Here is a 12,342-nt window from a genome sequence, read left to right on the forward strand (position 1 = left end):
ATGCAGTGTACGCTGCATTTTTTTGATTGACTGTAAATGAACAAAATCAGCACAGACACCTTATGCAGATGATGGGCTGCCTTCATAAAATACTTTCAATGATTGCATCCTCAATATTTTCATTTTCGTTGTAACGTTCAAAATAATTGTCGATACCTTTAAATTCTTAGTAATTCTGAACTTGTTGAAGTCGCAAAATCGTTTCATTCTCACTCCCAACCATTTCTGCTGCTTATTTCTCACCAACTATCAGTGACAAACATTTCTACTTTTTGAACAGAAACACACACAGCTGGCCTTATTTAAAAACTTTTCTCTAAGCACAGTGTAATGTCTAATGGCCATACAAGTGCACATGACTAACGCTAGTTAGAAACTGTTCGGCAAGTTTCCTGTCCTCATTAGGTGGCATAATATCCCAAATAAATTAAGGGAATACTTGCCATTTTTTCAATTAGTTTTTGTTGCTTAAGAGTTGTACCAAATAAGTGGCTTCCCCGATTAGCTGATGGCCCATTTATCCAGAATCCACTGTATATTGAAATTCACACATTAACATATCTATTTTGTTATAAGGAACTGGTTACCTTTAGTAATTTGCAGTGTAGTACCTTCATAATAGCTCACAATTTTTCATCAGAGATCTGTTCAAGCAATCTATGGTGCTGATGGTGACCAGTTATTGCTGCTTTGGTTCTATTTGGTGTTGCCTAAAAATATGGACAATTACATGCATAGATGATATTTCAGAAAATCTGTTCCCTTAGGTTAGAATATATTTTGTAATTGTTAACACCAACAAAATTATATGCTGTACACAGTACAGAAGCCTTATTATAATTTTGTAAATTTTCATTCGTGAGTGTCCGTGATAATCCCAAAATAATCTTGACAAACTGGATAAAGTTAATTTATTAGCTCAGTTATGGGCTCCTTCAGCTGTTCACAAGAAGAAAAAAAAACTACTGTATGGTTATGTAATAGTGCCTCGAGCTGTTAAGTAAAGACTTATTAACCCTTCTGTGTATGTAGTACAAAGAATATACAAAATAACTTGTACTCTTGAATGTTTTATTTAATCCACAAGAATAGCGTAAAAAGTAATGTAGATAATTTTATTTGTAGCACACAGTGCTTGTGGACGTTCTTCTATAAAGGTAACTTCTGAATATTAGAATGTACTTCACTTCAAAAATAAAAACAGCAATGCAGAGTAGACGATATCTGATCCTGTGCTGGGGATCATAGTGACGTTGTTTAAAATCAAAACGCATATTAACAGCTATATCATGTGATTGCGTTAGTGATACCTAAAGCATATGACTTGGTGATTATTACTGATGTGATAATCTTGTATGAGAAATACATTCTGTAGACCATTTCACCTTGTATGTATCAAGCTTTTCCCACAATTAGATTATTGCAAGAAATTAAATGATATCTTATAAAAGCTTAAATAATCCACATGTTTTAAATCCTGGTCCTCTTTGTGTGGAAGCATTAAGAAACTAGTGGGTATTACAAGGATTGTAACATTTTTTTTCAATAAAATCTGTATAGTGAAATACAATGCTAGACTTATTTACCTGTGAAAGAAGGTATTTATAAAATCAATCAATGAGAACAATAATAGAGAGAATGGTTGTGTTTGTCTATCAGTGCAAGAATGTGTGTCCATATGCATGGTTGAAAATGTTATTAGTTGAGTTCTTTTCCCCTTGATAACATTACAATTTGAAACGGAAGCTTGCACAATAATCTAAATATAAATCAATGGAGTACTGCATTGCCAAAAGTACTATTATTTGCTATACAACATATGCCGATGTCATGTCCAACTTTTCTCTTGGTTCAATACCAAGCTATTCTCTGCCAGAGAAACTGTTGTAATATTTGTTCAAATGCAGTTCATTGAGTATATTTATAAAAAAGCATTATTATAAGACTATCAAGAATTCTATTCATATTTGTGTTTTAAAAGTATATAAATGTTTATTACTATCAAACAAACTAGATTTGCAGCCACTATATTTAAATTACATTTGCTGCACAATGTTACTGTAGTACTTCAGAGGCACCAATGTAAAATTTGCTTTCCTTGTCTTTAACATACAAAATTGTACATTTTTGTATATTAGTCTTTCCATCCAAATTATGCAGATAGCTTCTAGTTGACAACATTCCAGAGATGGCGGAAAAGCTTTCGTCAATGGTGGCACATGGTGCTGACAGTGGAATGTTAGCCTTGAAATATTTAACTGTGTCTGCTTTTGGATGCACTCTGCCAATGTTCCCTCTTTTTTTTTTACAGCCGTGCAGACCATGTATTGCTCTGAGCAGGAAAATTTTACACGGCCTAAAAAGTGCATGGCACTTTTAATAATTTCTTTTGTAATATGCACATCAACAAACACAAACCACAACTGACAATACAAGTAAATGATGTCAGGCAATTAATGCAACTGGCAGGCACAATGACTAAACAGCGTTGGTGTTCAGCATGCCAGTAGTTTATTATAATGAACTGCTAACATCCATTCTGTGTTTATTGTTACAATTTGTAACACGGTTGTAACTTGAAACACTGACAATGTAAATTCATTGAAGCTCCAAAATATTTCAAAGTATAGGTGGTACATTTATTAAAGTTTATGGATTATATTCATTAACACATAATTACATGGTATTGCTCAATTATATTAACGTAAATTTCAAAATTATATTAGCATAATTTTAAAATTGTAATAACTATATAAAGGAAAATTCTAGCTGTGTGGCAACAAAGGCTATGTGCATAGGAGCATTTCAGTTATTGCACGGCTGCACATCTCCACAGCTTAGTGGGAATAGTGCTCTCTGCCATCTGGAATATTGCACAATATTATAATATCCACTCTAGGACATGTGACAGAAAGCTTCTAAAAGCATAATTATTTTTTATTATTTAAGCTGTTCTAATCAAAGCTCACAGTGGTGCTAGAAAGTTTGTGAACACTGTAGAATTTTCTCTATTTCTGCATAAAAATGACCTAAAACATGAACAAATCTTCATGCAAGTCCTAAAACTAGATAAAGAAAACCCAATTAAATAAATAACACAAAAACATTATACTTGTTCATTTATTTATTGAGAAAAATGATCCAATGTTACATGTATTTGTTGGAAAAAGTATGTGAACCTCTGGGTTCTACAAAAGCTATTTGGAGTCCGGTGTTCCAATCAATAAGATGAGATTGGAAGTGTGGGTTATAGGGGTGCCCAGGCCCATATATTTTAAAAAAAAGGCACACAGAGTCAGGCTGTTCTTCTCAGGAAAGGTCTGGTTATGTGCACCATTCCTCAATCAAAGCAACTTTCAGAGGATCTTAGAAGAATTATAGAGATGCATGAAGCTGGAAAAGGCTACAAAAGGAATTCTAAAGACCTGAGTGTTCATCAGTCCGTAGTAAGAGAAATTATCTACAAATGGAGGAAACTCAGTACTGTTGCTACTCTTCGTAGAGGTGGGCATCCTGTAAAGATCACACCAAGAGCACAACATGCAATGCTGAAGGAGGTGAAAAAGAACCCAAGGCTAACAACAAAAGACCTGCAGAAATCTCTAGAACTTGCTAAGGTCTCTGCTCATCTGTCCACTGTAAGGAAAACACTGAACAAGGATGGTGTTCATGGAAGGATAACACGGAGGAAACCACTGCTGTCCAAAAAAAAAAACATTGCTGCATGTCTCAGGTTTGCAAAAGACCACTTGGATGTTCTACAGTGCTTCTGGGACAATGTGGACAGAAGAGACAAAAGTTGAACTTTTGGGCAGAAATGCACATTGTTTGGAGGAAAAAGAGCACTGCACACTAACACCAAAACCTCATCCCAATTCTGAAGCATGGTGGTTTGGGGCTACATTGCTGCCTCAGGGCCTGAACAGCTTGCGGTCATTGAGGGAGCAATGAATTCAAAATTGTATCAAGACATTTTACTGGAGAATATCGGAGTAGCAATCCGTCACCTGAAGCTCAATAGAAGTTGGATAATGCAACAAGTCAATAATCTGAAAGACAAGAGTAGATCAACCACAGAATGGTTTTTTAAAAAAAAAAGAAGAAAATTTGTGTTTTGGAATGGCTGAGTCAAAGTCCTGACCTTTAATCCAATAGAAGTGTTGTGGAAGGACCTGGAGCAGGCAGTTCATGCAAGGAAACTCACCAACATCCCAGAGTTGAAGCAGTTTTGTAAGGAGGAATGGCCTAAAATTCCTCCAAGCCGATACGCTGGACTGATCAACAGTTACCAGAAACATTTGGTTGAAGTTATTGCTGTACAAGGGAGTCACACCAGTTATTGAAAGCAAAGGTTCACATACTTTTTCCAACAAATATATATAATATTGGATCATTTTTCTCAATAAATAAATGAACAAGTATTATTTTTTGTGTTATTTATTTAATTAGGTTCTCCTTGTCTAGTTTTAGAACTTACATAAAGATCTGATCACATTTTAGGTCATATTTATGCAGAAATAGAGAAATTTCTACAGGGTTCACAAACTTTCTAGCACCCTGTGTATTGTATTAAGGAATTGGCATACAGCTTTTCAATGTATTGAATTCAATTGAATGATCTTTATTGTCATTATACATAGGTACAATGAAACTCTGTTTGGCTTCCTCTCAGGTAATTAAATAAAGTGGTAGATGTAAAACAAGACAGTAATAGAAGAACAGTATTAAATAGATAAGTAGCAGAAAATAAGTTGCAACAGCACCAGAATTTCACAGTAATGCACAAAGTGCTGTTAGTACAAGTATTTGAGTGCTTGTGTGTGGATGTGTGTGCTCACAGTTTCAGTCATTGTTCTGTGGGAGTGGTGTCATGGAGGCCACAGCTGTTCCTCAGTCTACTTGTTCTGGCTTTTAATGTCCTGAACCTTTTGCCGGACGGCAGCGGGTCAAACAGGGAGTGGCCGGGGTGTGTGGTGTCTCTGGTTATGCTGATTGCTTTCCTCCTGAGTCTGCTGGAATAGATGGTATCCAGTCCTGGGAGCTCCATCCTGACAATTCACTGGGCCGCCTTCACCACGCGATGCAGGTCTTGTCACTCAGCGGCTGTGCAGCTGGCATACCACACTGTGGCGCTGTTGATCAGGATGGTTTCAATTGTGCTTCTGTCGAAGTTAAGCAACAGCTTTTGTGGGAGTTTAGCCTGTTTCAGCTTTCTGAAGAAGAAGAGTCTTTGTACACTACCAGAATTAAAATATTGCAAGAGAATATGAGCTCAACTTAACACTTTTTCGATGTGCTCTACTTGAATAGTGTTGAAATACAGCTAGCCTTTACTGTCGCAGTAAGAACATCAAAGCATGATCAGGTAGAGTCAACATGATTTTATGAAGAGGAAATGTGTGACAAATCTAACAGCAATAGTATTAACAGGCTAGATAAACAGGAAACACTAGACATGGTAGATCCAGATTTTCATGGCCAGTATGTTCCTGTAAGGGGGAAATGGAAAAAAGAGAATTCCAAGGAACACTGGCTGTCACGGGATATTAAGAGTTTGGGTTCTCAGATAAGCACGTGGCACGTGTGGAGCGCTGAAAATGGGTAAGGTCCTTCAGGCACATAGAATGAATATGGAGGTACTTAAGAATAAAGGAAGTTATGAGGTGGAAAAAAGGTCAATAAAATATTGCTGGTAGACAAGACTTGATAGAGTGTACAAAATGAGGCACAGATCAAGAGACTTTTTTTCCAGGATGGAAGTGGCTAATACAAGGGGGCATAATATTTAGATTGATCTTAAAGTAAGATTAGAGTAGTTTAAAAAGTTGAACTGGTGGCTGAAGGGCCTGTACTTGTTCTATTACTTTCCCATACAAAGCCATGCTGATTCCTCCTGATTCAACAATTGTCTATCCAGATGATAGACTATCTCAGAATTCCCTCCAGTATCTTCCCCATTGCTGATGTCGGGCTGAATGATCTCCAGTTCCTGAATTGTCCTTGCTACTCTTTTTAACCAGACATTAGCCACTTTCTAGTCTTTGAGACTGGCTAACAATGAAGCAAAAATCTTTGCAAGGCCCTCTATAATTTCTAGTCTGGTCTCCCACAAATTCCAATTATTGACCCTAATTCACTTTAGGGCTGAAAATACCTTCTCCCTGGCCCTCCAAAACGTCTTCACTTGTTTCCCTGAGCAACCATGATTTTCTTCTCAATAAAGTTACTGCCTGTTATGCTGCTGGCATTTAAAGCAGCAATGAAGGTCCTCCATTTCTGCCTCTACAGTATGGTGCCAAGTAGTCTTTGGTCTCCTGCTTTTATAGACAATAGGTGCAGGAGTAGGCCATTCAGCCCTTTGAGCCAGCACCACCATTCACTGTGATCATGGCTGATCATCCACAATCAGTACCCTTTTCCTGCCTTCTCCCCATATCCCTTCACTCCGCTATCTTTAACAGCTCTATCTAACTCTTTTTTTGAAAGAATCCAAAGAGTTGGCCTCCACTGCCTTCTGAGGCAGAGCATTCCACAGAACCACAACCCTCTGTGTGAAAAAGTTTTCCCTCAACTCCATTCTAAATTGTCTACCCCTTATTCCTAAACTGTGGCCTCTGGTTCTGGACTCACCCAACATCGGGAACATGTTTCCTGCCTCTAGCGTGTCCAATCCCTTAATAATCTTATATGTTTCAATCAGATCCCCTCTCATCCTTCTAAATTCCAGTGTATACAACCCCAGTTGCTCCAATCTTTCAACATATGACAGTCCTGCCATCCCAGGAATTAACCTCGTGAACCTATGCTGCACTCCCTCCATAGCTAGAATGTTCTTCCTCAAATTTGGAGACCAAAACTGTACACAATATTCCAGGTGTGGTCTCACCAGGGCCCTGTACAACTGCAGAAGGACCTCTTTGCTCCTGTACTCAATTTCCCTTGTTATGAAGGCCAGCATGCCATTAGCTTTCTTCACTGCCTGCTGTACCTGCATGCTTACTTTCAGTGACTGATGAACAAGGACACCTAGATCTTGCTGTACTTCCCCTTTTCCTAACTTGACACCATTCAGATAGTAATCTGCCTTCCTGTTCTTGCCACCAAAGTGGATAACCTCACATTTATCCACATCAAACTGCATCTGCCCACTCACCCAATCTGTCCAAGTCACCCTGCATTCTCATAACATCCTCCTCACATTTCACACTGCCACCCAACTTTGTCATCTGCAAATTTGCTAATGTTACTTTTAATTCCTCCATCTAAATCATTAATGTGTATTGTAAATAGCTGCGGCCCCAGCACTGAGCCTTGCGGTACCCCACTAGTCACTGCCTGCCATTCTGAAAAGGACCCATTAATCCCTACTCTTTGTTTCCTGTCTGCCAACTAATTTTCTATCCATGTCAGTACCCTACCCCCAATACCATTTGCTCGAATTTTGCCCACTAACCTCCTATGTGGGACCTTATCAAAGGCTTTTTGAAAGTCCAGGTACACTACATCCACTGGCTTTCCCATGTCCATTTTCATAGTCACGTTCTCAAAAAATTCCAGAAGATTAGTCAAGCATGACTTCCCCTTCGTAAATCCATGCTGACTCAGACCTATCCTGCCACTGCTATTCAAATATGCTGCTATTACATCTTTTATAATTGATTCCAGCATCTTCCCCACCACTGATGTCAGACTAACTGGTCTATTATTGCCTGTTTTCTCTCTCCCTCCTTTCTTAAAAAGTGGGATAACATTAGCTACCCTACAATCCGCAGGAACTGATCCTGAATCTCTAGAACATTGGAAAATGATTACCAATGCATCCACAATTTCTAGAGCCACCTCCTTAAGTACCCTGGGATGCAGGCCATCAGGCCCTGGGGATTTATCAACCTTCAGTCCCATCAATTTACCCAACACCATTTTGTGCCTGATGCAAATTTCCTTCAGTTCCTCTGTTACCCTAGGTCCTCTGGCCACTATTACATCTGGGAGATTGTTTGTGTCTTCCCTAGTGAAGACAGATCCAAAGTACCTGTTCTTTGTCTGCCATTTCCTTGTTCCCGAGAATAATTTCACCCGTTTCTCTCTTCAAGGGCCCAACTTTGGTCTTAACTAATTTTTTTTCTCTTCACATACCTAAAGAAGCTTTTACTATCCTCCTTTATATTTTTGGCTAGCTTACCTTCGTACCTCATCTTTTCCCCCTGTATTGCCTTTTTAGTTATCTTCTGTTGCTCCTTAAAAGTCTCCCAACCCTCTGGTTTCCCACTCATCCTTGCTATGTTATACTTCCTCCCTTTTATTTTTATACTGTCCTTAACTTCCCTTGTCATCCATGGTTGCCGCTTACTCCTCTTGGAACCTTTCTTCCTCTTTGGAATGAACTGATCCTGCACCTTCTGTATTATTCCCAGAAGTACCTGCCATTGTTGTTCCACTGTCATCCCTGCTAGGGTATCTTTCCAATCGACTTTGGCCAGCTCCTTCCTCATGGGTCCATAGTCCCCTTTGTTCAACTGTAATACTGACACTTCTGATCTTGCCTTCTCCCTGTCAAATTGTAGATTAAAACTTATCATATTATGGTCACTACCTCCTAATGGCTCCTTTACCTCGAGTTCCCTTATCAAATCTGGCTCATTACACAACACTAAATCCAGAATTGCCTTCTCCCTCATAGGCTCTAATACAAGCTGCTGTCCTCTTCCTCTGCTTTTCAGGGGTCCAATGAAATTCTATTTTGACCTGTCTTCTCATCACGTGCCTAAATCCATCTCCAACATTTCTGCTAGATGATTGTGGCCATGTCCTCTTGGTGACACTGAAGAAGTAGGGCGTGTTTGGAGATCTTTCTTGGCCAAAAAATGTGGAGGATCTTCGGGAGGCTCATGGTGCAGAATGACAACAGCTTGGCAAGGCCGTTCTCTGTCATGCTCCTCAGGAAACACGGGAGGAAGATTCATGAAAAATCCCACCCAGCTCCTGTGGTTGAAGACATGGGCAGCCCTGCTGATCTCAAAGAAGGCCTACTATGTCTCTGTTCAGCTTTTAATATAGCTGTGGAACCTCTTGGGATTTTCCTTAACATATTTATGCCGTCCATATTGTACCCTCTCTTTACACTCCAGCTTTCCCTCGTCAGGTTGTTCTTTAACATTTTATAGTCATGATGGGATTCACTTATCCCTGACCTTTTTAAATCTTTTTATTGAATAAGTATACAAAAAGGTAAGCCATATAGACACTAATACACTGTTAGAATATAATAAAATTACAGGAAATGTTAATACAGATAAAAAATGATACAAACAATGTAATTTAAACATAACATAATAAGGTAACATAATAGTATACTAATTTTTATATATATATAGAGAGAAAAGGAAAAAAAAAACCCCAAAAAAACCCACCGTGCAACTAAACTAAAAGCAAAGCAAAGCAATGGGCTAACTTGGAACCAAGTAGAATTAAAGAACTTAAAATCACGTCCTCAAACCCGACCTCCATAAAAAACAGTAAAAAAAAAACAAGAAGGGAATATAAATATGGAGCAAAAAGAGAAGAAAAAAAAATTACATTAAATGAAAATATTGAATAAAAGATCTCCAGGTCTGTTCAAATTTAAGTGAGGAATCATAGAGATTGCTTCTAATTTTCTCTAAATTCAAGCATAATATCGTCTGAGAAAACCAAAAAAAAGGTAGTTGGAGCATTAAGCTCTTTCCAATGTTGTAAGATACATCTTTTCGCCATTAAAGTAAGAAATGCAATCATTCTACGGGCTGAAGGAGAAAGATTACTGGAAATTTTAGGTAATCCAAAGATAGCAGTAATAGGGTGAGGAGAGATATCTATATTCAATACCTTTGAGATAATATTAAAAATGTCTCTCCGAAAAGTTTCCAGAGTAGGACAAGACCAAAACATATGAGTTAAAGAGGCTATCTGCCCCGGACATCTATCACAAAAAAGGATTAATATGAGAATAAAAATGAGCTAATTTATCTTTGGACATATGTGCTCTATGAACAACTTTAAATTGAATTAGGGAATGTTTAGCACAGATAGAGGAAGTATTGACTAATTGTAAAATCTGCCCCCAGTCATCCACAGAAATGATAGAACCCAATTCCTGTTCCCAATCTACCCTAATCTTATCAAATGGAGCTTTCCTAAGTTTCATAATAATATAAATCATAGCCGATGCACCTTTCTGACATGGATTAAGGTTAATTATAGTATCTAAAATATATGTAGGAGGAAGCATTGGAAAGGAAGAAAGTATAGTACTTGGGAAATTTCTAACTTGTAGATATCTAAAAAAATGTATTCTTGATAAATTATATTTATTAGATAATTGTTCAAGAGACATAAGGGAACCATCTAAAAATAAATCCAAAAACCATGAAATACCCTTAGTCTTCCAAATTTGAAAAGCACGATCTGTGAAAGAGGGAGGAAAAAATATGTTACCTAAAATAGGAATCGCTAGCCCAAATTGGTTAAGATCAAAAAATTTTCTGAATTGAAACCAAATACGTAAGGTATATTTAACTATCGGGTTAGAGACCTGTTTGAGGCGTTTCAAATCAAAAGGAAGAGAGGAACCTAAAATAGAGCCAAGTGTATAGCCCTGAACAGATTGTAATTCCAATGCTACCCATTTAGGAATGGATAGTATATCCTGGTCAAGTAACCAAAATTTCATATGTCGAATATTAATTGCCCAATAATAGAATCTAAAGTTAGGTAATGCTAAACCTCCATCTCTCTCCCTGACCTCCTAAACCTAATGTATGCTCCCTTTCTTTCCCCCCCAACAAGAGCCTGACAACATCTCTCATCAGCCGTGGTTCCCTGAACCTACCAGACTCGATGGGCTGAATGGCCTAATTCTGTTCCCGTGCATTATGGTCTTAACAGGAACATGCTGCTCCGAGGCATTTGCCATTACACTCTTAAAAGCCTCTCACTTGCCATGTGTTCCTTTCCCTTAAAACAACCTCATACAATCAACTCTGCTGGATCCTGTTTAATTCCCCACCCCTAAATTAGCCCTGCTTCAGTTTGAAAACCAAACCTAACCTTTTCCATCACTATCTTAAAACTAATAGGATTATTGTCAGTAGAGCCAAAGTGATCACTGACTGCCAACTCAGTTACTTGCCCTACCTTGTTCCCTGAGAGGTGGTCTGGTATGGCACGCTCCTGCATAGGGCCCTCAGGAAACTTTCCTGGACAGATTTCACAAATTCCACCTTGTCCATGGCGTTAACACTCAGTCAATACCGGGAAAATTAAAATCTCCCCCAATACAGCTCTATTATTCTTACAACAATGGGGAATTTCTCTACACACCTACTCATCCAGTTCCTGCAGACTATTGGGTGTCTCTTAACACACCCCCACTGTAATGACGCTCCCTTACTATGAAGTACTACTGATACGACCTCTCTGGACAATCGCCAAGAATTTCATCTCTGAGTACTGCTATACAGTACTTAGAATAAATACAAAAGTGCAGGCATCTTGCTCTAATATGCATGAATTTTGTAAGATCTCCGTTGTAATACTGTACAGCTTTGGTCGCAGAATCAGAATCTTTAGCTAAATAAAAAATTAGATTCCCCTTGGAGTCCATGTAGCATAGAATTATTGAGTTTTTAGAATGAGGGGATTATCTTCCAAGGAGTGATGTTTAAGAATCACATTCTTTTAAGTTACATTGGCCATAACAAGTGATTCCTTTGAGACAAAGGAAATTGTGAACAAGATCAATAAATAGAAGCTGAATGGTTAGACCACTCAATACCATGAGGAGACTTCCCTTGCTATGCATGTTTTAGATATTTGGAATTCTTTCTGTCTGAATGTCGAAGTTGCTTGTTCTTGCTCAGTTGTTGAGTATATTCAAACTGGAGATCAGTGGAGTTCCAGAGTCTCAAGGAAAATGAGATTTTTGAATTCTTTTTGTGTACTTGGGATCAGTGCTGATTTTGAATGGTGGATCTGGTGCAAGGGGTTATATGGCTCATCTATTTTTTTTTGCAGTATGTAAATTGTTATAAATAAGGAGATGCCATTTTGAGGATAGTAGGATAGTTACAGTTCCAGGTGAAATATTTTATTACCTTTTATGTACATGTTTCCCCAATAAAAGATTTGATTTAATAATTAGTTTTAGGCTTGTTGTTAAAGCTCTAGGCATTGTAATATTTAGTCAAGCACACTTTTAAATGTAAGGAGATGTAACTGAACAATGGCCAATTCATCAATCTATCTTCTGGCCTGTTCTCCACTTTTTCCTCAGAAGAATTTGGTCAAATTCCTCCTCTACTCTTT

General features: G+C 38.0%; 1 protein-coding gene across 4 annotated transcripts in view; it reads left to right on the forward strand.

Annotated features, from left to right (window-relative positions):
• tecpr2 (tectonin beta-propeller repeat containing 2) overlaps positions 1–12,342 on the forward strand; it is a 129,043-nt gene that overhangs the window by 89,191 nt on the left and 27,510 nt on the right. The window lies entirely within an intron of this gene.

This window comes from Mobula hypostoma, chromosome 1, assembly GCF_963921235.1.
Source record: "Mobula hypostoma chromosome 1, sMobHyp1.1, whole genome shotgun sequence".
Lineage (NCBI taxonomy): Eukaryota > Metazoa > Chordata > Chondrichthyes > Myliobatiformes > Myliobatidae > Mobula > Mobula hypostoma.